The sequence below is a fragment of the Cyprinus carpio genome, chromosome A23 (genome assembly GCF_018340385.1).
Source record: "Cyprinus carpio isolate SPL01 chromosome A23, ASM1834038v1, whole genome shotgun sequence".
NCBI lineage: Eukaryota > Metazoa > Chordata > Actinopteri > Cypriniformes > Cyprinidae > Cyprinus > Cyprinus carpio.
This window is the reverse complement of record NC_056594.1, coordinates 6,835,593-6,862,664: the sequence shown is the minus strand read 5'-3', so window position 1 is coordinate 6,862,664 and position 27,072 is coordinate 6,835,593. Positions and strand designations below refer to the sequence as shown.

General features: G+C 36.5%; 1 protein-coding gene across 5 annotated transcripts in view; it reads left to right on the top strand.

Annotated features, from left to right (window-relative positions):
- Window positions 1-27,072, top strand: part of sulf2b (sulfatase 2b) — a 127,330-nt gene that overhangs the window by 14,432 nt on the left and 85,826 nt on the right. For 4 of the 5 annotated variants that reach the window (XM_042712807.1, XM_042712813.1, XM_042712811.1 and 1 more), the window contains exon 2: window positions 9,212-9,262. The exons of the other annotated variant lie outside the window; for it this stretch is intronic. The gene's annotated coding sequence lies outside the window, so the exon portion shown is untranslated. The remainder of the gene's footprint in view (window positions 1-9,211; window positions 9,263-27,072) is intronic. 5 annotated transcript variants of the gene reach the window in all.

Here is a 27,072-nt window from a genome sequence, read left to right as displayed (position 1 = left end):
CCATGGCAAAGGAGTTGTGGGTGTTTGCTAGTGAACTGCTTGATGCTATCAAAGCACATACATAGAACTCATTAAATATGGTAAACAGAAGATCCATACTTATTTGACGGATGAGAACAAACCTCACTGGATGAGGCTTTTTGAAACATCAAGGTTTTGGTGGAACTGACTTTCAGTGGAGGGGCAGAATTCTGTCAGATTTCATAAAAAATATCATCTTTTGTGTTTTGAAGATGAACGAAAGTCTTATGGAATGACTTAAGGGTGAGTGAATGGCAGAATTTGCATTTTTGGGTGAACTATTCCTTTTAAATTGCATTTCATATCTGGATAGTTATTTTACTCTCATTGATACAGTTTTTATTAATATTTTGGTAACACTTTAGTATAGGGACAACTTCTTACTATTAACTAGTTTCTTATTAGCATATCTATTATTAACATATTGGCTGTTTATTAGGATTTATGAAGCACATATTCTGCATAACCATCTTCTACATCCCTAATCCTACCCAATACCTGAACTTAACACCTAACTTACTAACTATTAATAAGCAGCAAATTAGGAATTTATTGAGGCAAAAGTCATAGTTTGTTAATAGCGATAATTGGTCCTTAAAATAAAGTGTGACACATATTTTATATTAGTTTTTAAAAATATATTTTAAAGTTTTTTAGAAATGTTGTTAGATTATTATGTTTTATTTTTTTTAAGATTTAATGGCTGTGTAGGTTTAATAAATGTTCATTTTTGTTTTAGTTTTAGTTATTTTACCTGAAATGAGAAATGTTTAAGTTACCCACAAACTGTAATATTTAGTGCGAATCTATAACCCTAATTATGAGCAATAATAATTGTGATGGGACCCTAACACCGCTAATTGCCAATTTGTTGACCTTTAGACTTTGAGAATTGAAACTTTGTGACCAATGTTTGTTAAGTTTATCCATAAATGTCAAGATCAGTCATATTCGTAAAAAAAAAAAAAAAAAAGTTTGTTGAAAGAAATCTGTAGCGTAACATTCATTGTCTATGTTTGTGTGGCTTCATAAAGATGTGAGGCCTCTGATAAGGTCTAACAGGACCTTTGCTGTCCTTGTGCTTGCTTGTCTGTAGATCAGCCTTATTGATCAGGAGAAAATTGTACAAGCCTCTATATTGTGTTTGCATTGAACAGCCTCACCACACTCACACTCTGTTGTAGCTTTTCTAGAGCTTTATGCTAATCGGTCAGCCATCGTTTTTTTCCCTTTACATGCCACATTGCCTGGCCCGTGTGTGTGTGTGGTCGGGCACTTGAAGGTCAGTAAGAAGATGATTGCTCTTGTGGGATTTCTCTGCTATTTATCCCCTCTTTCCTCATCTGTTTTCCCCCTCTTTCTCATCTGTTTCCAGAGTAAGTGTTGATAGGACCGTTTCTGCTTTTTAAATAAGATCTGGCAGTTGTGTTACATGTCCCCAAGATTAGATTTAGCCAAACTAATTTCCAATCTCTCTTTCCCTCACATACTCTATCTTTCACTCACTTACTCTTTCTGTTTTCTGCTTTTATGTTGGTTCACAGCTACAAGATGGATTGATCAATGAATTTCAATTTGGGCTCAAGCATGATTCGTTAAAGTTCACACAGGATGGAAAGGAGAAACAGAGACGGGAGAGGAAAGGAGAGATAATCACAGTGCGGCCAATGCTGGCCTTCATTAAACCAGCTCTACTGGACTAGTCTAGCAGGATTTAATTGGGTGCTTGAAAGGCCTCTGGAATCAATTGACTCGGAGAAAGGGATGCAGAGAAACAGAAACAGTGAAGGGATAACAGATGGAATTAAAACTAGACTGCCTGAAGGTTGCAAATCTCCTTGAATTGATTTCAGGACTTACGGGGTAAGGGTGGCAAAGTGTTTGTTAAAACCAAGCCTTACTAAGTCTATATCAGTTTCTATTCTTAGAAAGATCATCATTTCATGAAGTACCGTGATGCTAAAAACACTTGAATGTCATTGCATTAGAAAATATTAAACCAGTTGGCATTCATATTGTCACAAATGAGGCCTAAGTTAAAAAGTATTGTGATTTTAACAAAAGTATTGTGTTTTAACAAAAAATAGGCCTAAGTTAAAAAGTATTGTGAAACCTTGTGGTTATCAGATGTTAGTGGGTCATGCACACGGTTAAAATGATGAATTACACCTGTGGTTACTTTACTAGCAGTGCAGTGTCATATGACCATTGGTGAATATGATGACTCTACTCCTGCGGCCTCATGGGATTGTGAAGTGCCCACCAGATCCACGTTTTAAAATCTCACTGGAAACAGTAAATAATTTGGACATTACTTATTTGACAGACTGCTTTTTATATATTATTAGAAGGGAAGTAGTGACTTGCTGAAGTTCAAACTGAGCATCAGAATGGCGAAGAAAGAGGATTTAAGTGACTTTGAACGTGGAATGGTTGGTGCCAGACGGGCTGGTCTGAGTATTTCAAAAACTGCTGATCTACTGGGATTTTCACGCACAGCCATCTCTAGGGTTTACAGAGAATGGTCCGAAAAGAGAAAATATCCAGTGAGCTGCAGTTGTGCGGACAAAAATGCTTGGTTGATGTCAGAGGTCAGAGGAGAATGGGCAGACTGGTTAGAGATGATAGAAAGGCAACAGTAACTCAAATAACCACTCGCTACAACCAAGGTATGCAGAATACCATCTCTGAACACACAACACATCGAACCCTGAAGCAGATTGAATACAGCAGAAGACCACACCGGGTGCCGCTCCTGTCAGCTAAGAACAGGAAACAGAGGCTACAATTCACACAGGCTCACCAAAATTGGACAATAGAAGATTGACAAAACGTTGTCTGGTTTGATCAGTCTCAATTTCTGCTGCGACATTCAGATGGTAGGGTCAGAATTTGGCGTAAAGAACATGAAAGCATGGATCCATCCTGCCTTGTCTCAATGGTTCAGGCTGCTGGTGGTGGTGTACTGGTGTGGGGGGATATTTTCTTGGCACACTTTGGGCCCCTTAGTACCAACTGAGCATTGTTTAAAACAAATCAGCCTACCTGAGTATAGTTGATGACCATGTCCATCCTTTTATGACTACAGTGTACCCATCTTCTGATGGCTACTTTCAGCAGGATAATGCACCATGTCACAAAGCTCAAATCATCTCAGACTGGTTTCTTGAACATGACAATGAGTTCACTGTACTAAAATGGCCTCCACAGTCACCAGATCTCAATCCAATAGAGCAGCTTTGGGATGTGGTGGAACGGGAGATTCGCATCATGGACGTGCAGCTGACAAATCGGCAGCAACTGCATGATGCTATCATGTCTATATGGATCAAAATCTGAGTCTGGCGGCCGCATGCGCTCCCCTCTTGGTCCGGGGCGCGTGGGTTGGTGGCTTCTTCTGAGGGGCTTCGTCCTCCTTTGCCCACAGGACTTCCTGGGTATAACTGCCTGGCATCATGGCCCGTCAGCCGTATAACGGGTGTGGTTCTCAACCGTACCGCGAGTCCTGCAGCTCACAGCTCTTGCGGCGCAGGGATCCTTTCTCTCTCTCTCTCTCTCTCTCTCTCTCTCTTTCTCTCTCTCTCTCTCTCTCTCTCTCTCTCTCTCTCTCTATATATATATATATATATATATATGTGCCATCTGAAATTTTCTTCTAAAATTAGCAAATTTCTCAGGCTTCTGTTCAGTAGTTACACTTTAATGGCAATGCATAGCTCTTTTCTTTGCCTTTAAAGAGAAATAACTGAACATAAACATAGGAGCCTGAGAAAAATGCTAATTTTAGAAGAACATTTCAGACAGCACTTAGAGGCTTTTGCATCTGAACTCTTCATACACACTGCTCAAATGTTCAGTGTAAGATTCTTTTTTATTATTATTATTATTATTTTTAAGAAATTAATACTTTTATTCAGCAAGGATAAAAAAAATTAAAGGGACTATAAAGACATTTATAATGTTACAAAATATTTATGTTTCAAATAAATGCTGTTCTTTTGACCTTTCTGTTCATCAGAGATTCATTCATGGTTTCCACAAAAAAAAAAAAAAAAATACGAAGAAGCACAGTTGTTTTACCATCAACAATAAGTGTTCTTGTGCATTAAATCAGCATATTAGAATGATTTCTGAAAGAATATGTGAAACTGAAGACTGGAGTAATGATGCAAAAAAATTCAGCGTTGCATAAAAGGAATATATTACATTTTAAAATTCAATTGCATACCTGTCTCACTGACATGTGTAATGAGTTATTACAGCTCGACTAGTCTGCCACTGCCCATACGCTCAAGAACACACTCTCATTTTTTTTTACAACTTTGCCCAGTCTGAATAAAGGCAGGGGCTCTGCTGTGGTTTGAAGTTGCTTTTTTAAATTGCCCCACAGACCAGCGGTCATCAGCTTGTCTTACCAGGCTCAGCAACTATCTAAATTATTAATCTAAGTCTGGGAGCATGGACGCATCACAGCAAACCCCAAAGGCCAGACAGGTCTACTGTCCAGACAGATAGACAGAGCATATCAGACATTTTACCCTGTATCTTTTTTGATAAATATAATATAAAGGTTGGAGCAGTGGCCCTGTGGTTAGTGCTCCAGAAATGAAAACCAATGAAAGAGACGCAAGCTCAATTCCAGCTCGTATCATGTACTGATCCCTCTTTTTTCTCCCATTTCCTCTCTCCTCTCAACTATGTGTCCAAAGAAGGCACCTTTTAAGGAAACGTGTTTCACACTGGCTTTCAAGGCACCCTAACACCACGTCTATTCAAAAATAAAATAGAAATGTATGTAAAATATAATGCATGTGACTTACTAGTCCTTATCTACTAGTACTTTTCACATAGTCAGAGGCTAATTTGCCATATTCTGGCTGCTCGGGTCATTCCCATGCAGGCGATGTGCTGTTAATCACTCACAAGGTTGTTGTGTGCGTAAGTGTTGTATTAATTTCTGGCTTGTTGAGGAAGCCATACAGCAGCAGGAATTAATTGCATCTTTGCAATAGTTACGTGAAGCAGCAGCATGCTGTGTGGTGATTAAAAGTGCTTTACATGGAATATGAATAAGAGCATAAATCACTGCAAGCGGTGGGCTGCGTGATGAGAACCACGTACAAATCACATGGTACGTCTGGGCCAATCCACAATCTCAGCAATTACTGAAGGTCATGGGAGGGGAGCAATCCAGATTAAGAAGATAGCAGCAGAAAGACATTCATGTTTTTGCTTATTACATGAACTGAAGTAATAATAATATTAATAATAAATAAATAAATAAATCTGTTATTACAAGAATTTTTTTTACTGAGGTTATGTCCTAATAGTTGCAGTACATGCAGTAGATTTATCATGTTCATCATAGTTTTAATCAAAAATACTATAATCACATTAAAATCATATTATTCACATTATTATTATGTTCATATCATTATTATTTTACGAAAATTTTTATTTACATTTAAATAATGAGGGTTGTGACATTTTGTGACAACGCTCAAATGCTATCAGTCAGATAAAACTGTAACATGTTTGCACGTTATGTTTTTATTTTGCTTTGCTTTTTGTTGTCATTTTGTTTTTTGCTTTGCTTTCTTGTTTTGTTTTTATGTGTTTTCTTTTTGCTTTGGTTTGTTTTGCTTTTATGTGCTTTGCTTTCCTTTTTTGCTTTGTTTTTTGTTTTGCTTTGTGTTTGTTTGTTTGTGTTTTACTATGCTTTTTGTTGTTAAGCTTTTTGTTTTGCTTTGTTTTTTCTTTTTTTTCTTTTTTTTATCTGTGCTTTTTAGTTTGTTTTGCTTTGCTTTTATGTGTTTTGCTTTGCTTGTTGTTTTATTTTGTTTTGCTTTGTTCTTTGTTGTTGTTTTTTGTTTCATTTTTTCCTTTGCTTTTATCATTTGTTTTGCTTTTTGTTGTTTTGTTTGGTGTTTTTGTTTTAGAATCAGAATAGCGGATGATAGAGCAAAGGCCATCATGTTTGTGTGTTTTACCTGTACTCCAGTCTAAATTCTGTTGTTACAGTTGAAGTTATCTACCGCAGGTTGTTATATCTCATTTCTGCTAGGTGTGATTTTCCTCAAATACACCATTAGAGATGTAGGTCACAAAAATAGAACGGGAGTTCAAGAAAAAGAGGAGTGAAATCATGACACATGGAAAAGGACGGCAGACAGACAGAGAGGGACATGAAAGCCACCTCTATATCAGTTTTCTCTCACCTATCCATCACCTTGGCGACAGCAGGTCTGTAGTTGGGCCTGTTTGCTGTCACTGAAGCTGTAGTGAGGGAAGCAGCCATTTTACATCATTGATTTACATTAGACAGAGAAGAAAGCTGAAGAATGACTGAAGAGAGTGACTCACACGCACACACATGCTCCCTTGTGTGCAGCCTTTTAATATTGCATTGGGTGTTTGGTGTCTGCTTTCTTCTTGATGGGGTTTAATTTAATCTACGGTGGCTAACTTTCTCTCAGTGTGGGGCTCTTTTCAACACACTGACAATTACAAAGCAAGAGAGGAGAGGGAGCAGAGGAGGAGAAAAGCCAAAGTAATATGACAGAAGAAAGAAAAAGAAAAGGAGGATTATGGATGGTAGAAAACATAAGTGGGGAGAGAGAATGAGTGGCGGATTAGAGGAGAGGGTGATGGAGTGACAGAGATGTGTAAAGATGAAGAGGAGAGAGGGACAGTGTGGGCTCATGGCTGAAGGGAAGGATGTTGAATGATAGCTGAGCGTGTGCCTCCTGTCAATGTCACCTTAACATGTCTCACTGCTGCAGAGAAACACACTTCTTAGAAAGACTCTCTCTAAATGGTTGACCTGATTGGTTCAGACTGTCGACAGTTGCACAGCTTTATCCAGTAGTGTTTTTTTATATGAAAAACACTTTACTTTCTGACTTTTTATGCTTTAATAAGATACATATTGCGATTAGTTTTGCTCATACTTTGGGTTAAAGGTATTTCTGAAATACTACATTTTGGAATAGAATGATACTTCAAGCAGCTGTCAAAATTAATATAAATAATAGTTATAATATATTATTATGTTTAACATATTTACCAATTTTGATAATAGTACAGAATTTTATGTATTTCTGTATTATTATTTTAATAATGTTCTTTAGTTTCAATCAAGTATTTGATAGTAAAAAAGGCTATTGTTTATAATGTTACACAAACTTTTTCTAAACAGTATAAAAAGTCTTTCTACATAAAAATAAATATCTGCCTTTATGTGTGTGTGTGTTTGTGTGTGTGTGTGTGTGTGTGTGTGTGTGTGTGTGTGTGTGTGTGTGTGTGTGTGTGTGTGTGTTTGTGTGTTTGTGTGTGTGTGTGTGTGTGTTTGTGTGTGTGTGTGTGTGTTTGTGTGTGTGTGTGTGTGTGTTTGTGTGTGTGTGTGTGTGTGTGTATATATAACAAAACATATTTTAAGAGCTGTCAAATTTTACATTTTGATGTGTTATTGTTATGTTTAACACATCTACCAATTTTGATAACCTTACTATATTTATTTACTTATTTTCCAGATATTTTAATAATGTGCTTTGGCTTCAATACAGTATATAACAACAAAATTATTATTTTTTTAACAGCTGTCAAAGTGAACATGTTAATATTTCTGCTAATTTTATGTATGTATGTATTTATTTTCCAGATAATATTTTAATAATGTGCTTTGACTTCAGTAGTCTTAAAAAGTGTATATAACAATATAAAATTATTTTTAACAACCTTTTGTTTTATAATAATAGACTTACTCTTTTCCTCAGAGTTTAAATGACTCTTTATGCATGAAAATATTTGTGTATTATTATTTTAATAAGCTTCTTTGGCCTTAATCGGGTTTTTGACAATAAAAAATGCAATTGTTTTAATAAAAAGTTTTTTTTTATTACAAGTGAACATGTTAACATATCTGCAAATTGTATGTATGAATGTATTTATTTATTTATTTTCCAAACATTTTAATAATGTGCTTTGACTTCAATAGACTTTAAAAGTGTATATAACAAAATAAAATTACTTATTAACAACCTGTTGTTTACAATAATAGACTTACTTTTTTCCTAAACAGTTCAAATGGCTCTTTATGCATACAAATATTTAGATGCTTAATATTTCAGAAAGGGGGCCCTTACAAGGAGATAACTATATTTGGGGGGTGCTTGGGATCAAAGTACTTTGAAAAACCCTGTCATAGAATCTTGGGTGTGCGCTTTTCTGACTTCATCTCGCAAACACTTTGGCTACAAGATAGCAACACTCTGAAACTCACCCCTCTTGGTAGATCCAATGGAGAGTGACAGGAAATTATTTAAGGATAGAGTAGTAATGTGCACAGGATATGTTGCATGCCATGCTTGACCATGTTTAATCCACACCATCACCACGGTTCGCCAACCCCTACACCACAGCTCTGACATCACAGTACTTTTTCACTCTGCATTTCGACTCAGATTTGACATTTTATTTACCAAATTTCACACACTTCAGAATAGCGCACACACCCGTCTACATCTCAACAACTAGCTTCTTGGGGCTGAATAGAACACCATTTCAGCCCTGCTTTTGTCTGGGGTGAATGGTGGGCCACTAATTACCTCTCCTCCTCTTTCAGTCTCAGCACTTCTGTAATACATCTTAACATATTTGCATCCCACCCTAAAGATGTTCATGAATATGCATGATGTGCTATGTTTTGCGTGTTTGTGTGTGTTTTTGTGGTGTGTCGCTCACTAAGCCCCCCTGCTCTGGTAATTGGGCCTGCTTTCTCTCAGCGGCCTCCGAGTGCAGTAGGAGCTGGCTGTGCGGTGAGGGAAAAAAAAAGAGGCCAGAAAGTCATTCTGCGTGTCCAAATGTACTGCACAAATCCATGACATCAGTATTCTGGTCAGACTTCACTTCAGACACAAAGAAAAGAAGTGCAAAAGGAGGGGAATGCAAGAGAGATAGAGAGGAGCACATAAAAGTCTTTTGACTAGAAATTAAATGGGGCCCGTAATTTTTTTTTTTTTTTTTTTTATACAATGTCTTTAAATAAGTTTCAATCTTACAAAACAGAGAAATCAATTGCAGCTGAAAAAGACACTCAGAAAAATTAAAGAGATATTGAGCATTTGACGCAAAAAGTTTGACACAAAAAAGCAATTGATGTGACTTTTCTCCCTGTGTGCTTGTTTTGCAGAACAAAAAAGTCAACTAGAAGAGCCGTAAGCCTGTAACTCTGGACCAGCAGGTGAGTGACAGGATGTTGGACAAATGACACGGGCACATGGCCAAGTTGTCATGATGAGAAATTGTCTTATGCAAAAAAGCTGCCCTCATGTATTAGAGCCTGGGAGCTGTATTGGACATGTTGATCATTCTTTATACCAAACAGAAACAAAAGCGTGTTGTTGAAGATGACTGTGTGCCTTTAAAAGTGCTGTGGTGGAAACATGGTGTAGTGTCAGTATAATACTGTGGTGGTGATATAATGCATGTTGGCCTCAAAGTATTTAGACACATAAAATATTCAATAATTTGAATTCCATTACATCAGATACAATGTACTGTATCAACCCCAGTGTCACAATAAGTAAACAATATACTGTTGAAAAGTTTGGGGTCGGTAAGATTTATTTATTTATTTTTATTTTTTGGATGTTTTGGAAAGAAGTCTCTTATGCTCAGCAAGGGTGCCTTTATTTGATCAAAAATAAAGTAAAAATATTAATTATTAAATATTATTACAGTTTAAAACAACATTTTTATTTGACTAATGTAATTTATTTCTGTGATGCATGGATCATTTCTCCAGTATTCAGTGTCTCGTGATCTTTCAGAAATCATTCTAATATGCTTATTTGATACCCAAGAAATATTTCTGATTAATATCAATGTTGAAACAGCTGCACTGGTAAATATTTTTGTGGGAACTTTTTTTTTTCTCTTCTGAACCTTCTATTCATTCTTTAATTCTTTGATGTTAAAGAGATCTAATTTTTTATTTTTCTTTCCTATGAGATGTGCTGCATATACAATTCTGGTCATTGAAGATACATTTAAACTACACTGAACAAAATAATAAACGCAACACTTTTTTTGCCCCCATTTTTCATGAGCTGAACTCAAACTTCTAAGACTTTTTCTATGTACACAAAAGGCCTATTTCTCTAAAATATTGTTCACAAATCTGTTTAAATCTGTGTTAGTGAGCACTTCTCCTTTGCCGAGATAATCCATCCACCTCACAGGTGTGGCATATCAAGATGCTGATAAGACAGCATGATTATTGCACAGGTGTGCCTTAGGCTGGCCACAATAAAAGGCCACTCTAAAATGTGCAGTTTTTTCACACAGCACAATGCCACAGATGTTGCAAGTTTTGAGGGAGTGTGTAATTGGCATGCTGACTGCAGGAATGTCCACCAGAGTTGTTGCCCGTGAATTGAATGTTAATTTCTCTACCATAAGCCGTCTCCAAAGGCGTTTCAAAGAATTTGGCAGTACATCCAACCGGCCTCACAACCACAGACCAAATGTAACCACACCAGCCCAGGACCTCCACATCCATTATCTTCACCTCCAAGATCGTCTGAAACCAGTCATACGGACAGCTGCTGCTACAATCTTTTTGAGTAACAAAGTGCCTCAAAACATTAATACTGCTGCCACAACCAGGGAAGCTCATCTGCATGCTCGTTGTCCTCATCGGGGTCTCAACCTGACTGCAGTTCATCGCCATAACCGACTTGAGTGGGCAAATGCTCACATTCAATGGCATCTGGCACTTTGGAGAGGTGTTCTCTTCATGGATGAATCCCGGTTTTCACTGTACAGGGCAGATGGCAGACAGTGTGTATGGCATCGTGTGGGTGAATGGTTTGCTGATGTCAACGTTGCGGATCGAGTGGCCCATGGTGGTGGTGGGGTTATGGTATGGGCAGGCGTATGTTATGGACAATTAACACATGTGCATTTTATTGATGGCATTTTGAATGCACAGAGATACCGTGATGAGATCCTGAGGCCCATTGTTGTGCCATTCATCCACGACCATCACCTCATGTTGCAGCATGATAATGCACGGCCCCATGTTGAAAAGGATCTGTACACAATTCCTGGAAGCTGAAAACATCCCAGTTCTTGCATGGCCAGCATACTCACTGCACATGTCTCCCACTGAGCATGTTTGGGATGCTCTGGATCGGCGTATACGACAGCGTGTTCCAGTTCCTGCCAATATCCAGCAACTTCGCACAGCCATTGAAGAGGAGTAGACCAAAAATTTTCCATTAAGGGGCAATGTTTGCCTTTTGCATTTTTTACATTTGTGAGGGCAATTTTTATCGCCACCTTAATAATTGTATCTGTGTTGTCTTTAATGTCAAATACTTGAATTTAGCCAGTTCAGTTAATCAAAATACTTTAAACTGCTGCCAGTAACAATCATTATTGTCGTTGTTTATTATTATGTTGATTAACAGAATACATATAAAAACTTTTTTTTTTTTTGTTTTTTGTGTGTTTTTTTTGATGAGTTAGTTATTTATATTATTCTGGCTCAGGTTTCTGGTCTAGTCTAGTGCAAGTTATGCAAAAACTCCCATTATAATCACAGATGCTATGAAATGAATCTTTTATTTACATAGTATCTGCACTGTTTTGTTTATGATGAGGGAATTCACTAGCGCAAATAATTCAATCAGTGAGCATGCACACTCAACAACTCCAGAGTTTTCAGCACTGACTAATCTAAGCATCTTTGATTGGACATTGCATTCCTTAGCTCAACAGAAACGCATGTGATTGGTAATAAGGTTCAGCGCTGAAAAAAAAAAAAAAATTGTCAATAGTGATCTGATGCAGTGTGAGCGATTCAAAATGTAATTCGGCGAATAGACACTTTTCATTCATTTTCACAGTTCATTTTAATCACAACAGCCATAATCAACTGTTTAATTGTGTAGGGACAAATTTTGCCACTTTATCTTGAATTTGTTAAATGACAATTAAAGGTGACATTACTTCCTTTGAGGAACAACCTGGGAATTAAGTGAACTAAGCCTTGCACTGATTTGATACTTAGAAAGTTTTCCTGAGGTTGGCATTTCTGAATCATTCAAGTGTGTCCAAACTTTGAACTGCTAGTGTGCAGTTATCTGAACAGTACCAGTCGCACGCAGAGCGCTTACATAGTTTTAAACATCTTTCTGCATGACCCGGAGGTCAGAGAGCTTTCACCTATGATTGAATCCTAGGCTTTCTGTGAGCGCTTGGATCAATTCTGTTTATTCCTCCCACACTCACTCTCTCCAACACCCACCCAGCAAAAAGATGAGAACATATTCCACAAAGATTCCTCTGATAAAGATCTCCTCTCTCCGGCTCATACACACCCACACTCACGCTCACACAATGTGCATATGGTTTCAGTCTTTCCAGTCTTTGCAGTCATGAGAGGCCAGCATGGAACAGTACAGTGTGTGTGTGTGTGTGTGTGTGTGTGTGTGTGTGTGTGTGTGTGTGTGTGTGTGTGTGTGTGTGTGTGTGTGTGTGTGTGTGTAATGTCTCAGAATATGAAGAGGAGTAGATAAAGACATCAGAGTTTAGAGGAGTGGAGGAAAGAGGGAATGGGTGAGAAAGAGACACGGTCTGTTTTGTCTCCCAAGACTTCTAAGTCTCACTTTCTCCTTCACTCACACACTCACACACACACACACACTCACACACACAGACACACACACACACACACACACACACACACACACACACACACACACACACATACAGAGGCACACACAGTCTCTAGGGATAAGATATGCTCTAGAAAGCAGGCATCCTGATTTCCCAGCAGGCTGTGCTAATGGAACATCAGGTTCGGTCTGCCCCTCGCTCTGTTTCGTCCATCTCTGTGAGGTTACTGTACATTTCTCAGTGCCACTTCTGTGGTGAGTGGCGGCTGGCTTACCAACTTTTTATTAAGTTTACATGCACTATAATCCCATTTTCAGTCACACTAAGCAGTTTTGGTTTTTGGAAAAGGGACTCCCAAAAGATGCATCTGAACCTTCTGAACTACAGAGAAATGTTATCATAGAAGTTGTGAATTTAATTCCCAGTAGAATATTTACTACAGTGGCCTGAAGAGTTAACATTCACTGAGGCCTATTTTTGCACAGCCTATTTACAGCATCTAAACTCCTATTGCCCAATAAAGTTTTTTTTTTTTTTATATGTGGGAACAAAATGTGGAACTACCCTTTTGATTAAACTGATAAACAACAGCAACATTTCATTGTGATCATACAGTATATAGGTTGAATTGTGTTTTTCTCCAAATTGAATTTTAATTTATTTAATTTTTATTTTTTTGAATATACAGTACATAAGAGGATTTCTCTTATGACTAGTTTATTTAATTTATTTTATATTTTTTAAGTAGTTTGACTGGATGTCTCTCAATTAGTTATATTTTATATTTTTTATTTTTAAATTATTTGACAGGATATGAAGTGTGATTCTTCCTGGATTATTTATTTATTTAGTTTTATTTAGTTAAAAAAAAATAACGGGTATCAGTGGGTTTCTGTCAGACAATTTTTATTTCATTTTTAAAATAGTTTGGCTAAATGTGAGTTTAGTTTGATTATATAAGTGAGTTTCTCTCTGGACTAATTTATTTATTTTTATTATATTTTATTATTTTATAGCTTTTCAATGTTTTATGGTCAGTGGCATTTAAGAGTGACAGTAAATGAAGCAAGACTTGAACTCTTGCTGCCTGCATGAGCACTACAACTCGACAAGCCAGAGTACATGCACCAACCACAGGCCACATATTTACACAGTGTCTGTTTTAACTTTTGTAATAAATTATCATAATAAATTTAATATTGGCAACCCTGTATAAAACTGCTTGTACTTCTAAATGAAAAATTGTTTAAATTACGTTTTAAGAAGGGCAATAACACAGAACTGGTCTGAATGGGCCATTTATAGCTGTTTTTTAGCTACCTGTACAAATACTTTCTCCCTAAAAACTAACTTCCATGTCTGCCACATTATAAACATTTTTCCACGTTGTTTCTTTTTATTTCCTTTCGCCTTGTTAGGAAGGTAAAAATAACTCCTTCAGAGACATGAGTCACTGTACTTGTTTTCTTTTGGTGTCAAAGGAACATCCTTCTCTTTTGTAAAAAAGTTACAAGGACAGGTCTTGTTGTTCATCTGCTGTCCACCTCCGCATCAGATGTGCCGAGTCTCTTTAAGGCTGGTAAAGTGTCTATTGGTGTGAGTTTGAACTTTCAGTCAAACTCCACACTGCAGTGACTGGCGGATGGACTCATGCTTTCTAATGAGGTCATTCTTCTTTCTTAATTGGGCACATGCTCAGTGGACAGCGGTACCCAATCTAACACTCTGAAAAAAGAAAAAAAAGAATACACGTGTAATCTTGGAAATCCCAGTAGAGAGCCAGCACTAATCCATCATTCTATTTCTAAAGGTTATTTTTGGAGAAAACTTCATTAGAAATAGCACTCCTTTGAGTGTGTCAGCAAAAGTGTTGGTTGAGGTGAGATGTGGGAGGATGTGGGATGAATAGCATGCATGATTTTGGAGAACTTTAAATGTGTGTTTTAATAGTGCCACAGAAGCTTTCGTTTTGTGGTTGATTATTAATTTCTGAAAACACTGCTATTTTGCAATATTTTGTGTTTGTGTAAGCGGACAAAGCTTCCTTATTTAGATTGGCTTCAGCAAGTGTCCTGCAGTTATTTATTGATGTGTGTGTGTGTGGTTTTCTGTATGTTTGAGTGTGTGTGATGAGAGGAGGGGCCGTGACCCATCCCACAGTGCTGTTTGTATTTTTCTGTGGTCTGCTGCTCTAAGGACGTGTAGAGATTTGTTACCTAGGGTACCATTTATCATAGTAACAGCATCATGCAGGGGCAAGATGGGAGGAAACCAATCATCCATCATATACATGGCCTGTCTCCACAGCAACGCCACGGCTCATGACCAGAAGTGGAGGGGCTGCTGGGGGATTGAGCAGACCACTTAGAGTTCACAACTGGACAACCATCATGTATCTCTTACACAAACACCTAGCTAAATATATGCGTACTATAGATTTGTGTTGTTTTTATTATAAAGCAAATTATATGCCTATGTCAAACCAAAAATTTTAGATTTTTGGGGAATATGTGTGTGTGTGTGTGTGTGTGTGTGTGTGTGTGTGTGTGTGTGTGTGTGTGTGTGTGTGTGTGTGTGTGTGTGTGTGTGTGTGTGTGTGTGTCTGTGTGTGTGTAAGACATGTTTCTGCAACAGGATAAAAAAATTTTCTCACAATTCTGACCTTTTCTAACAATTAAAGTTTATATCTCAAATTTTCATTCTTTTTTTTCACATTCTATATCCAATATATATAATTGTGAGAAATGAACTCAGAATTGCAACACACAAATACAAAATGGCAAAATAGGGAAATGTGAGACGTTAACTTGAAATTATGAGTTTATAACTTGCAATTTTGAGATGAAAAGTCTCAATTTATTTATCAGGTATAAACTTGCATCTGTGAGATTACATTTTATTCTGTGTCAGGGAAAACAGAATTCTGAGTGGGAAAATCCAGTATTGCAAGAATTCTCAGTTTATAATTTGCAACCGCGAGATACAAATTAGCAGTTCTGATTTTTTTTAAAAAAAGGTCTGAATTGTGAGATGTAAACTCACTATTGTGAGAAACAAAGCCAGAATAATGAGATTTGTACAATAAGTTATAAATGTATTACATTTTAATAATAATAAAAAAACTAATATTCATTAATTATACACCAAAATAAAATAAAGAAATATATGAATAAATACACCCACACACTGCAGCTGCATTTGTTTAGTAACCAGGCTGTTGTCTATGGAATGACTAAAAAAAAAGTACATTTAAATTTTTTGAAAACACTGTTTATTTCTGAAGTATTTCTATAACTTTTTAGTTGGCTCTGCGAAGAAGCACTTCTTTCTCTGTCTGTCTGTCTGTCTGTCTCTTCTTCTGGGTGATTTATTTTTGAGTATGTAGACTTTGCACAACCCTGCAGCAACTGGGTCTTTGTAAACAATCCACTCGAATCCTTTGAGCCTTGGCCGCAGGTGTGTGTGTGTGCATGTGTGTTTGTGTGTGTGTGAGAGTGTGTGTGTGTGTAAGAGAGAGAGAGAGAGAGAGCCCCCCTTTAGGGTGTGATAGTGAGCATAGTATTTTTGGCAGTAGTTAAGGCCATTATATCAGCAAGTGTGTGGAGGAGAGGGAGAGAGAGAAAGATGGAGCTCTTTCTCACTGTGTCCACCAGGAATAGCAGCAGCCCCAGGAGTCTCAGTGAGACTCATCTCCCCAGTTGCTTAGATCACTCCGCCAGCAACTTCCGCTATTACTAGTTTACAAAGAAATGTGGAGTATGGTGAATCTCATGAAGAACATGTTCAGGACTTATTTCACCCCAAAATCAAAAGAATAATAATAATAAAAAAAGAAGTAAATAATACTTTAGGCTCAGAAAATGAAGTTTATTTATGACTATAATATCTTTTTGTGACAATGTTATAACAATTTTTTGAAATAATTGTTTTATCTTGTCTTGATACAATTACAAACAAAACAAAATAAAATAAAATAAAATAAAATAAAATAAAATAAAATAAAATAAAATAAAATAAAATAAAATAAAAATTAGCAGCCATTAATATTGGGGGGATGTTATATCGTAAATGGTTTTATTTTGCTTAACCATAGTGTAATTGACGATAAAATGTAGCCAGCCATGAAACAATTAGAATCAAGAAAAAGCCTCTGCTATCTACCAGTGTCCATCTTTCAGAAAACCAATTAGATTGGACGTCACAAAACACCATTAATATTCATGACCCGAACAGCACTTGACAATGTCTGTGTGCTGAACTGCAAGCAAAAAGTAAAAACAAATGAAGAACAGTCACCAGACAAAACTCCATTGCTGTCACAACAGGTCTAATTAGGTCTAATTCTTATATATATATATATATATATATATATATATATATATTTTTTTTTTTTTCATGTTAAATTACTCCCTCCATTCCCAGCTTATGTAAAGAAAAATCCTGTTTAATGGTCCAGAAATTACACAATTCATGTTAAAGCTGACAAAAATGCTAATGTTTGTGGAAACCCATTTCAAGCTTTTAAATGGCAACTCATATGAGTGTATCTGTGGCAACTATGCATTTAAAACTTCAAAAGAGAGTAAAATTTATAAGAGAGTCTGATTAGATTTACAGTGTGTGCCTCCCATTTTTTTTCAATTATTTTTTGTTCACACACCTGCTTTTTGTGTACTTGTTTTATTTAGTTTTATTTTAAATTCACTACAGTAAATCCATCATGTATAAAGTGAAAATAAATTTTTTTTGCATGACAATGAGATTTTTTTTAACATTTACCTGTACCTTTATTGTTATTATTATTATTATTATACATTTTAGTAGTCTACTGAAAATTAAGGAATGTTGAGGAGTTTTAAAATAACATTCATGCAAAAAAAATCCAAATATTCCTAAAATAGACTTAATTTTATTTAGAAAACATAATTTGTCCATTAAATATATCTTTTAGTTATATGAAATATTATCAGGCATTTCTTGACAATTTTGAGATCTGCTCAGCTGTGTTGTTTTTAGAGAGGGTGGGGAAGAGGAGGGTCGTTCTGGACTCTGTCTTTAATAAATAAACAATAAAGAAGCCAGAACTTCTCAATCCCTTTTATATCTCCTGTGACATTCTGATGGATTACACAGCCATCTGCAGCAGAATGTGTTGTGTGTCTGTGAGGAGAGGGAGTTCAGCCATATTTTACACATACATAAATCCAGACAGACAGCGCTTTGTTGTGCGAGTTTGTCAGCAGGCCTGGGTTAAAGGGAGTCAGAGACAGGTGAGCAGGATGTGCATACAGAATAAAAATGGACGTCAGATGACTGTTGGGAGAGAGATACTTCAGAGAGTAAATGAGTGATTGAGTGTATGAACTTCCTTAATTAATCTTATCCTTTAATGAGTCAGATCAAAGGTTCATGTATAATTAAAACAGGTGAGCAATAATGCACCTGCTTCATCGGGAATTATGTGTTTGTGAGTGTGTGGAGAGGAGAATCTCACAAAACCAGTCATGTTTCATCCCAAAATCAAAAACAAAAAATTTAATTTAAATAGAAATATAGTCTAGTACCATAATTGTTTGCTTTGCGACATTTTCAAATCAAGTTATTTGTTGTAGCATTAGTTGTGCTGAATTTAATTTGTATGGGAGGCCGTTTCTGCCATGGGATTGTATCTATATCTATATTTATGTCATTCTGATTTATTTTTTCAATTTGATTAAAATTTATATGATATGATATGATATGATATGATATGATATGATATGATATGATATGATATGATATGATGTGACCTGGAAATATTTTCTTGATATTCACCTTCATATAAACCAACTAGAAACTGGTCTGAAAAGTCTCAGTGTCAAATTTATCCCCCAGGGGTTTCGTTAGGGGCTCAACCTTTTCGATTTATCATCTTGAACTTTAACTCTGAGTGCTTAGCCGTGACCTCCGTCACCACCAGCATCATCAATCTGCCCTGCATGCAGGGTCCTCTCTATAGTTATGCCCCAAATATCAGCAGTATGTTTTCCAAACCAGTAGACATCACAGGTTGAACCCTTGTTATTAAATTGCCTTTTAATATGGTGTGCCTATTGTCAAATTGATTGCTTGCAAAAGCGCCCCTCAGGAAGACAGTAATCATTGGTAATTAGGTTAACATATCTGCAGTCCGGTGAGGAGAGAGCCTTTCATCCACGGCTCACTTTGTGCCCAGGACCAGCTGTCAGAAAAGAGTGCTCAAGAGTAAACAAGTTTGGAGATGAGGAAATGGCCTTATTTTCTGAAGGAATGTTTAAAGGAAGGGTTTAAATAGGATTATTATAGGATTATATAAATTGGTGCTGAAGGTCATTTGAATGCATTTAATGACATGATAATCTGATATAATTTGCACTTTTGTGGTTCATTTCAGTGCAGGGTTCTTTTCCATTAGAAAAATTTACAGACGGCGACGCCTGTCTGAGTGTTCAAGTTCAAGTTTTCACGCACTAGATTAAAGCCTTTGCAACTGACATTTGTTAGGTGTTTTTTTTTTTTTTTTAAATGGACAAACCCTCTGAAAAGGTTATATACACCATACATTTACTGGATTTTGTTTTTGTTATTTTGTTTAAGGGATGGGACAGTCAGGCCGTGTGAACTAATGGATTTTAAACTCTCGAACAATCCTGTGATCCTGAAGCTAAAGAATAAAGTCTCATCTTATAATATAATATCTAATGATATTCAATAAAAACATGTAAAAAAAGATTGCTTAGTCGAATATTCAGATTATATGTAGTTTATATATGGTGTACACTGCCTTCCAAAAGGTTTTTTTTTTGTATAACAATGTAAATGTCTTTACTGTCACTCTTTAAATGCATCATTGCTATTAAGTATTAATTAAAAACTGAAAATGAAAGGGAAAAAAGAAAGAAAAAAGAATGGTGCTGTATATATGCTTATTTAAATACATATTTCAAGGTTTTTATCCTGATGAAGGTCGTGTGACCGAAACGTTGTGTGATTAAAAATTTATTTTCCAAGTTAAGATAGTGTGCGGGAGTTCCTTATAAGGTTTTTATCCCTGAAATGCTATTATGTTCTTACAGCACCGATTGAAGGGATAGTTCATCAAAAAAAATAAATTCAATGTATATTAAGGAGTAAAAGATAACACAGTGATTTTTTAAATTATTTTATTTATTTATTTATTTTTGGTGGACTGTCCCATCAGGAATCTTATATACACTCCAAACTGACGTGCCAAATTAATCTACAATATGATCAACCTGGAATTCCTGCCTAGACCTGCAATTATAGAAAACGAACACCCTTGGATCGGAATCAAGAATTTAACAGTGCCGTGGTATGAAAGCAAATAAAGTGTTTAGTTGTGTTCACCGCAGACAAACAGACATAAACAGGGATGATCCCTTCAGAACAGACAACACCCAAGTCTTTTTCTGCAAGATAGTGCCACTTTCACTCCTTGAGATTTGAGATTTTGCTAAACTCTTCTTTTGTGCCCGTCAACTTAAGCTAATTAAAGACTTTTGTGATTGTACCTCCAGATTAAACATAGAGCGAAATAAAAATACCTCCTTATTACTGTTTCACTAGAAATTCCTTGTGTCAGCAAGTCAAGAAGGGTTTGTTAAATTGGGGCCTGCTAAATGATATTCAAGCTCCAAGAAGACTTGTCGGCGATGACAGAGTACAGGCAGGGAATGTTCAGTGATGAATACGGTTTGATGCATGGTATTGATTGGAAGCAAAGTGAGTGTTGCTGTGATTTGGTCTCAGGTGTGGCTGATCCAGAGTGGGCTTAGAGCTGTTATTGATCTCTGAGCTACCTGACGGCTCCTGCCTGCCTGTCTGTGAAGCAGTGCTGCTGAGGAATGCAAGGCCTCTCCATCAAAGTCACTGAGGGTTACTTGTAATGCAATGCTGGGGTGTAGAATAAAACATAGCTCTGTTAGGGGTATCTCCATTTTTGAGATATTTCACATTTTTAGACATTGTATGGTTTGAGGAAATGAGAAATGTGAAGACTCTTGGGGCATGTTCTGATTACTTGATAGTCCCCTGTGAAGTGGAATTCACAGAGTATTAGGCAAATTAAAGGGATAGTTCAACCAAAAATGAAAATTGGCCCATTATAATTTTTAAAAAAGTTTTAAACATGGATATATTTCTTACAAAAATGCATTGATTCGCTTCAGAAGGCCTTTATTAACTGCCTGGAGCCATGTGGAGTACTCTTTCTAATGGATGGATGGATGAACTTTTTTTGGCTTCAAAATCTTGACTGCCATTCACTGCCGTTGTAAAGCTTGGAAGAGCCAGGACACAGAAATTTGTCTGAAAGAAGAAAGTCATATACACCTAGGATGGCTTGAGAGTGAGGGTAATTTTCATTTTTGGATAAACAATCCCTTTAAGTAAGATTAAAAATCTTTTGTTTATCTGTTTAGTCTGTTTAGTCTGAAAGGAAAACTTTACCTTTCATCTATTCTCAGTACTACTCAAAGTTAGGCTAAAATAAATTAAATTTAGTAGAAGGTGCATTTTTGTTCAGCTTAATTGTTTTTCACAGATGTTCAAGGGATTTGGGACATGGCTAAATAGGCTAGAGTGGTCATTTTGCTAGAAACACATCTATCAGTGAAGTCTGAGTGAACTGATGTAAAAAGCAACAAGACGGACTCAGCATTTTGATGTAATAAAGGCTGGAGCTGTTATTTATGGCATCCACCACCACTTACTATGAGGGAAGAGCATGACTGATCTTCTCAATTTTGGCGGAGGTGCTGATGCTATAAAACCATGCTGTAAACCACCTCAGATTGAAATATAGAAATGACTCAAATTGTGCATTATTCTGTGGGGTATGTAACTGTGTTCACCTCGGAATAAAGTGTTACAGTACCTAATATTCTAATTGAAATATGTCTTTATTGGTTGTTTACCATGGTCTAGTACATTTGATTTAGTTTGTTGGTTTGTTATAAATATGCCATTTCTTCAAGATCTGTTGGTATTTGTTAATACTGTTAACCATGCACTGTTGGTATCCAAATAAACAGGGATGAATATTTCTGGTTTGGTGTTTCTCCTTTGTTTATATCCTATTTAATAAAAGAATATGAAGTCATTTGGAAAGACTCAATCTCCGCCCTCAACACTGGGATTCCACAGGGATCGGTGTTGGTCCTTTTACCTTTTTCTGTCTAAGGTGATACTGTAACATCGCTCTGACTGATTTTAGAAATAAATTTAAGGCAGTGTTTAAGGCAGTGTCTTTCCAGTTTAAACCTTATGTTTCAGCAAGCCTCCGTGATCTGCTTTTTAGTGGCATAACTCCATATAGTTGCATGTCCAGGTCCCGATGTTTCATTTCTATCCCTTCAAAGGTAAAAACACTCTCTCAATAAGACAAAAACCCACCACACAACTCTGCAAAATCTTTTTGCAATCACATTTACCTTTATATGAAATCTTTATAATAAAATAACATTACCTTCATTTTTGTCTAATGGCTGCAGTCAGAGCAATTAGCTGGAATGGTAGTAGTAATAGAAATGGCAAAGCTCTTTTCTCATTTCACCGTGAATCTGTGCCCTGTCCTTTTGTGATGACCATTTGTCACGGTACACCGCTGTCGTTTCCTGTTCCCAAATTTGGCAATTGTGCCTTTGCCTTGTGCCCCCTCTTTCCTATACAGACAGATGACAGCAATCCCTCAACTCTGTTAGCCTCATCTCTGCAGGCTATGAGCGTGAAAGAGTAAAATGAAGAGTTTGTTGATCTTTTTTTCCATATCTCTCGCTCTATCTCTCTCTTGCTGCTTTGTCTTTGAGTCGTCCTCTGTGTTTTACTGTGCCATGGGTATTTATTGTAGGAATGGCTGCAGTCTGCAAGTATAGTTAGCTTACATGGGAACACACACACACGTTTTATTCTCCCCATTCCCTAGATGCATGCATACACACCTCCATCATGGAGTCATATATCATCATCCACTTCATTACTTATCCATGATTTTCCTGCACTGTTTGCCAAGTCAGCAAAGAAAAATCTCATAGAATTAATGGGATAGTTCATGCAAAAATGTAAAATTATGTCATAATTTATTCACCCTTACGTCCTTTCAAACCTTTATGAACATAAGAGCAGATATTTTGAGTTCAATTTCTTTTTTTGTGACTAAAAGTTTTGAACTTTCTGTTTATCAAAGCATCTTGGAAAATTATGGTTTTCACAAAAATATTAAACAGCATAACTGTTATCAATATTGATAATAAGAAATGTTCTTCAGCAGCAAATCAATATAATTATGATTATATATTATGATCTCTAAAGGATCAAGTGACACAAAATTGTATCATTAAAATTGTAATGATATTTCACATTATCACAGTTTTTGCTGTATTTCCGATTGAAATACTTCATGGAGCCACTGTGTATTATAGCGCTATTGTCATTATACCATTGTTCCACCATAGTGCTTTACACCCTTCAGAAGTAGATTTGCCCACAGTGGATATTGGAAACCTTAATTATTTCTGTTTCTCTTTCTTTTTCACTTCCTTCCTCTCTTTCAGATGTCAGTTGCATTAGAAATCTGATGTGCAATGCATTAAACTTGTTTTCATTACATCGCACCCTGTCTTCTTCTGCTTTTTCTCTGATAATAAAGCACCCGGCTCTCCCCTCAACATTTCCGTTTGATTCAACTTGTGCCCCACCCATCTGTTGCTCTCTAATAAAGCTTGTGTCTCAGAGGAATAGAAGGTAATGAATACAGGTCTGCTACAGTGGCCTGCAGGGCACCAGCCCTGACTCAGCAGAAAGACCTGATCCTTTTTGCTCTAGAAAGCATGCTTGTATTTAAAAGTGATGACCGTCTTTCACCTCCACGTACAAGGTGTGTAATAAATTAAAAATCTACCAGTCCTCTGGTTTTCCAGGAGGAAATTATAGCTTCTCTCTCTCTCTCTCTCTCTCTCTCTCTCTCTCTCTCTCTCTCTCTCTCTCTCTCTCTCTCTCTCTCTCTCTCTCGTTTTTTTGCCCCTGAATTCTGTCCAAGTATGCTTTCTCTGAACTGATGGCCATATCACAATGGTTATTATTTACTGTTATAGACTAGAGTGGCATTGTGGGAAGGTTTTTGCCCTCTGGATGAGTAGTGATTTTGTTGGTTGAGAGATAAGCAGGAAAGCTTCGGTTATTAAATCAGTTCATACTGAAATGCTGTTCCATTGTTTTCGTTCTAGTGGTTCTCATCTCTCATTTTAAGCTCTGAGTCCATGGCCATGAGTTAATTTGTCCGAAATATACACTGCACAACACAAATGGTTCTAATTTTTTAATATTCTTGAAGCCTCTTATGCTTGCCAAAGCTAAATTTATTTGATAAAAAATGCAAAGCTGAGTTTTCAGCATCATTACTTCAGTCTTCAGTGTCACATGATCAAGCTGAGTGCATTATGGGTTTTGAATTTTTCCAACTTTTATTTTTTCCACACCATTTTTTCTCTCTGTTTTCTCCAGTCTTGAAGCAATGAGAAAGAGAGAGAGCAATAGAGAGAGAAAGAGAGAGAACACCAAGCACCAAGCTTATAATGCAAAATGGCTACATAAAAAAAAAAAAAAATACAAATGTTGTTGGCTATGCAAGAGTGTATTTTTACTGTATGACAGGATAAACACATTTATCTGATCAGTGTTTTATCGTTCTGAGTTATTTATGTATCATTTTCAGCTTGTGTGTTTCTCCACTCACCAATACCAACTCGACCCATCATTTTGTGGCACTGCTTAGCTGGCCGGCAACTGACCTTGGCATTTCACTTGGATTTATGGGTCAGCTGATGCCTTTGACCTGTCATATTTCAGAACCTCTAATCTGATAACATATCAGCAAAGCACGGCTGAACACGCTCGTGTCTTGTCAATTGTATGGTTCACAAGTAGTATGCACTGCTTTTATGGTGTTTTTGTGGTGCATTTATGTTGAAGCTCAAGTTCCTATTCATTGTAACTGCACAGAATATGTTTGTGTGTTTAGATCTACTGTACTACCTTTCCCTCCTCTTTGTAGTCTTGGTCTCTTCTGTGTTTAGACAAGCTGTTACCTCTGCTTGTAATAGTGATTGTGTATAATCAAGTAAAGTGAGTAATTAGGTGTCTTCAATAGCTTAGAAGAGGGCTAATGAGTGATATTTATTATGCTTTTTGTTTTTTTTTTCTTATGTGTTGTGTTGTTGGGGGGTCTTGTTGTGAGAGAGCAAGTTTGTTTTTTTTATTTATTTTTTTATTCTGCTTCCTTCTCTGAAATTAAGACACTTTATAAAGACAGAATTTTTTTCCATCCATCTTCTGTCTTTAGACATCATTCACACTTTGTTCACGTCTCAAGAAGAAGAAATTGGGAGAAAGGAGAGACAGAAATATCATTTATTTCCTGTCAGTATGCTTAACTTTTGTGTCTTTGAATTTATTTATTTATTTGTTTAGCTCATTTAATGCTGAATGTAACTTGACATTGCATTATCCTGAGGGTTTGCAAAAACCTAGTACGAGGAGAGAAAAAAAAAGGAGTGGAAAATTGAGATGGATGAGAGCTGGAAGAGCTTTTGTGTCACAAGAGACAATATTTGTTAAATGTTCTTGGTGTAGCCTTTGGCTCTGATCCTCTGCTAAGAGATGAGTGTAAACAAACTCATTAAACCCACAAAACAGACCGTTTAATTGTTTCATTTGGTATGACAGCTCAAATGCACACACACACACTAGAGTGAGAGAGAGAGAGAGCAAGAGAGAGAGACAAGCACAATTGTTTATGTTAAGAGAATAAGTAGATTCTCTATTAAATTTCTTATTTTGCCAAATTAAACCGAACGTGTCTTCATGTAAATCAGACAAAAGTCTCCCACATGCATGTAATAGTGTCAGTTTAGCATATTTTAGTAAAGACAAGATTTATGATTACAATAAACAGTTGGTGTAAAAATGAAAGTTCAATGCACTGATATTTTTTATGATTACTATAATAATCTGTACTACTTTCAAACTGTTGCTTGTCAGTTTTCCAGCTGCTCTTAATTTGAAATAAAAAATAGATTTAAATAGTAGCTAATACAAACTAACTACATTTTTCTTTCAAAAATATTATTTGTATTAATTATTTAGAATGCTTTAAAATAATATTAAAATAGTAGCTAAAAAATTGTATCTAATTACATTTTTAGATTTTTTAATTATTAATCATATTTATTATTGATTTAAAATAAGATTGAAATAGTAGCTAAAAATGTAGCTAAATACTGTTTTACATTTTATAGAATAATATTAATTTAATTAATATTAATTTATTAATTTTTTTACAGTTATTATTTTACAGCTATGTTTTATAGAGTATTATTTTACAATACATTTGTATTTGATTTAGTGTGCTGTGGTGAGATATCAAAGAGGGAGTGCCGATAATGATAATGCCGAGGCTGATTCAGAACCATAGTCCCGCTAATGTGTGGGGAGGTCTTTTCCATGGAGCTTTGTCGTCCTGAGGTTACACAGCTTGTTTTTTAGGCTTATAACACAATAACTCTCAGAGAGGTGTGTGTCTTTATCCATGAGGGACAGTGGGTGGTATGATATTGGTAATGTCATTAGTAGTTGTGCTCCTTAGGAACCAGAAATACAGTAATCCAGAGCAACAGTGCATGGCAACATCTAATCCACAGAAAACCCTGATTCCTTCAACCCTGAAAGTCCTTCTAAAGCTGTTCTCTGCTCCATGTATTACACACACACATGCACGCACACACAGTTTCAGTAACCAATAGAAACCGCTGTGCTTCCCTACTGTTACTTTTCTAAATGGATCCACTTGCTCCAGGCATGTGGAAAGTGCATTACTTCAAGTGCATGTCTGGAATTTATAATAAGTCTTTCATCCACATCTGGCCCTTACTGAGGCATTGTTACTGTGTTTTGGCAATTTGAAACCCATTTTTCTATTCAGTGGGTTTACAAAGTATGAGAGAGGGAGGTTCAGATTTACAGGGTTTTTCTTCAGTGGCACTGAGTAAAGAATAATTGTGTTTCCTCTTCAGGAACTCGAGCTGCATTGAAACACTTTGGGAACGCCTTCAGCGTGACCACGGTCTGAATCACATGTGTAATCAGTCCAATGGATGGGCAAGATGTCACGGGCGGGGTGACGTAGCGACCAGGAACTTAAAAGCATGTGCGGGGTTCCCCACATTGCGGGGTTCACCACATTACACGGTGCCCGTCTCTCCTCTGTGCCCTCAGGAGATCGATCTACCAACCCTGCCGGTGTTCTAGGTCACAGCGATCTCCCGCCAACGCTTC